Source organism: Myodes glareolus, chromosome 10 (genome assembly GCF_982192425.1).
Source record: "Myodes glareolus chromosome 10, mMyoGla1.1, whole genome shotgun sequence".
NCBI lineage: Eukaryota > Metazoa > Chordata > Mammalia > Rodentia > Cricetidae > Myodes > Myodes glareolus.
The window spans coordinates 78,598,442-78,601,866 of NC_142035.1; positions in this window are offsets into that span (position 1 = coordinate 78,598,442).

Genomic DNA, 3,425 nt, shown 5'->3' on the forward strand with positions numbered 1-3,425 from the left:
TCTGAAAAAATCCAAGGATATGTGAATAAGTAAGTAAAGTCTTCCACTGACAACAGTGATTGTTCTGTGTTTGCTAGTTTGTCCATTCAGTTATATGACACACACACACACACACACACACACACACACACACACACATATACATCTAAACTGTGCAGATACATACATATGTGAAGAGTACATGCAATTATATAAACAATGTATTCAGTTAGTGTATGGTTATTTTTTATATCACAATATTAAATAACAACAACATATCTTAATGCAATTAACGCATTTAGTAGAAATATCACTGCAAAGTCAATGAGACAATCTCACCTAATGGGATCTGTGAGGAAACTTATGAGTAAAGAGTGGAAACAGAGAGGGAGTGGGAGGGTATTGGGAGGAGAGGCGGAAGTGGAAACTTTTATAAATTAATAAAACAGAAAAAAATATTCAGAAAAAAAGTAGAAACTGAGGAGATTTTATCTATTTCCCCTTCCCAGGGGGGATTCATGTATGTCTTTCTTAAGGTCCTCCTTGTGTCCTGTCTTCTCTAGGGTTGTCGAAACTGACTGACTGACTTGAAACTGACAGCTGGGGAAGCTGCATATAATTGAACTATGTCCTCTGAATATGAATGACAATTGTGTGGCTTGGGCAGTCTGTGGGGCCACCAACAATAGGACAAGTATTTATCCCTAGAGCATGAACTGGCTTTTTGGAGCCCATTCCCTATGGAGAGATACCTTATTCAGCCTGGACACACTGTGGTAGGGCCTTGGTCCTGGCTCAAGTTATGTGAGACTACCCATGGGAGGCCTCACCCTTTCTGAGGAGTGGGTGGGGGAGGGTGAAAAGAAGGTGGGAGGATCAGGAGGAGGGGAAGAAAAGGGAATTTGGATTGTGCAAATTAAGATTGTTTTAAAAATAAAAAACAGAAAAGAAAAAAGAAAAGAGTGGAAGCTAAATTATTCTGAAGATCACTAGTTTAATCATGTCTTTTGTAGCTTTCAGAGTTTCAATAATACTTCTTCTCAAATAGAAAATATTCTCAATTTACAGGAATTTCCCTTTAGGTAACATTTACCTTTTTAAAACATAAGAAAGAGTCAATGACAAAATGGTATAAATACAGTCTGGAAGAATATAACCTGCCATCAAAGCTACTCACAAAACCATCCCTTAAAAGTGAGAGTCATGCAGAGATGTACATGATCAAAAAGAAAGTCTTGTATCTAGTAAAGGCTATATCCCTCGGTTTTTTCCTGCTTGTTCCCTGCTCACTGGCTTACTCAGAGGGTATATTATGTCTGTGTGCCCTGGACAGTTGAGAAGATGACCTGTGAATCTACATCCTTTTGGCAGTGTCAAATGTCAAGGCTTTTGGGCCCAGAGCACAGAAATACCTGTTATTAAAATCAAGCCAGTTAAGCCTGTCCACCTAAGCGTAAGGCTTCAGTTGTTAGGGTTGAAATGCTTATTTAAAAATTTTAAATGACCAAAGCTCTTAATTATAAAGAGAAAAGAGAATAAAACTACAAGAAATGTAGGAATTAGAAACACTGTCCCATGACAGTACATTCTTAATGAAGTTATGTACATAGTCAGATCTTTTTCATTCTACTAATTTATTTTATAGGTAAATTATTTTATAGTCCTTTTTATAAGCTAAATAATGTTTATAAATTATTGTCATTACCAAATAAATTAATAAACATGATTTTCAGACTATTTGGGTTTTATTTTATTTGTGTTAATTATTTCTTTTTAAAATATCTGCTAGCAACTTACAACTTGTAAAGTCATTTTATGTGTTCATGTGCATCTGTGTAAGCATTTTTGTTAGTATGGGTGTTCATGCATATGTGTGGTGATGGTGATATGTGTGTGGGGGTGGGTATATGTGTGCACATGTGTGTACACGTCATAGGTTAGCTATTGATTTCATTTTTTATGGTCTGTCTTCCTTGGTTTTGAAACAATGTCCCTTACTGGGACATGTAGTTCTCTGAAAGCTGGCTGACTATTGAGCTTTGGTAACCTATCTATCTCTACTTGCCAGCACTGAGATTATAAATGCTTGGTATCACATCCAGTTTTTTACTTAAATGAACTTAGGTCATCATGCTTTCACTGCAGACAATCTACTAAACAAGCTATCTCCCCAGCCCCATGTTTTAACTTTGCAAATTATTTATGTTTTTCATCAACAAAAGCCCTTTATTGGATCAAGGCCAGTTTTTTGATATTTTACATCTTTGTAAATTTGTTATTCATGTCAAATATACATATATTCTTATTTATACTTGGAAAAAGTTAGTAATATTCTGAATATGATGAATAGAGATGTAGTTAAACATTGATTTCAGTTTGCAGAAATGAAATTTTACAGTATCAAGTACTAGCTTAGCTACAGGTTAATGAGGCATTTTATTGAACGGTAATAGACATTCAAGTTTATACAAGTGTTTTGGAAATTACTATGATTCTCATATACAATTTTTTTGTTTGCTTTTAGAGACAGAAATTCTTTGTTTAGCTTTGGTGCCTGTCCTGAAATTCTTCCATTAGACCAGGCTGGCCTTGCACTCACAGAGATCCACTTGCTCTGTCACCCAAGTGCTGAGATTAAAGGCATGTGCCACCACCGCCCAGCTCTCATCCACTTTCATTTACCACAAATGCAAAATCAAGTGAAGATATACACTAAATATGTGATACAATGCCATTATCAGAAGTATTGGGTAGATGTATAGTACAATTTTTTTTTACAAAAGGGATATATATATATATATATATATATATATATATATATAGAGAGAGAGAGAGAGAGAGTTTATTTTAGGAATGATCAATACATTAAAGTAAAACATAAGTAGATGTAGTATTGGGAAGCATTCTATTAATTCACATATCTATGCACATATCTATGCATTCAATCAAGTATGAATAAGACACTTTGAGAACCAAAGAAACTAGTACTCTAAACTACTCTAAACTTTCAATGAGTGTGCAAAACAATGTGTGAAAGACTGTTTTAACACCATTCCCTGCTTCCTAGAGCTACTAATCACAGCTAACCATTCCCCTAGGAATCTCATTTCCTCAGTGGAAACAAGAGCACCATCATTCATGGGTGTTACATCTTAGCATGACATGCAATGTTTCAACGCTTTCTTCAATAGAAGAAAGAAAGGAGAATAAGGAAAAGGGTGATCTGTGAGGACTAGTCAGCCTATTGGGAAACCTTAAAACCAACACCATCAGAATACTGTGTTCTACAAGAAATCAAGTATTCAATTCTTGGACTGTTTCCTTTACTTGTTTGATTGTTTTTTCTTGGTTTCTCAGGGTCTCATTCACGGATTTACTTATTTCTTCAAACTTTTTGTTGTATTTCTCATCTAATTCTATACTCATTTCTTCAAACTTTTTGTTAT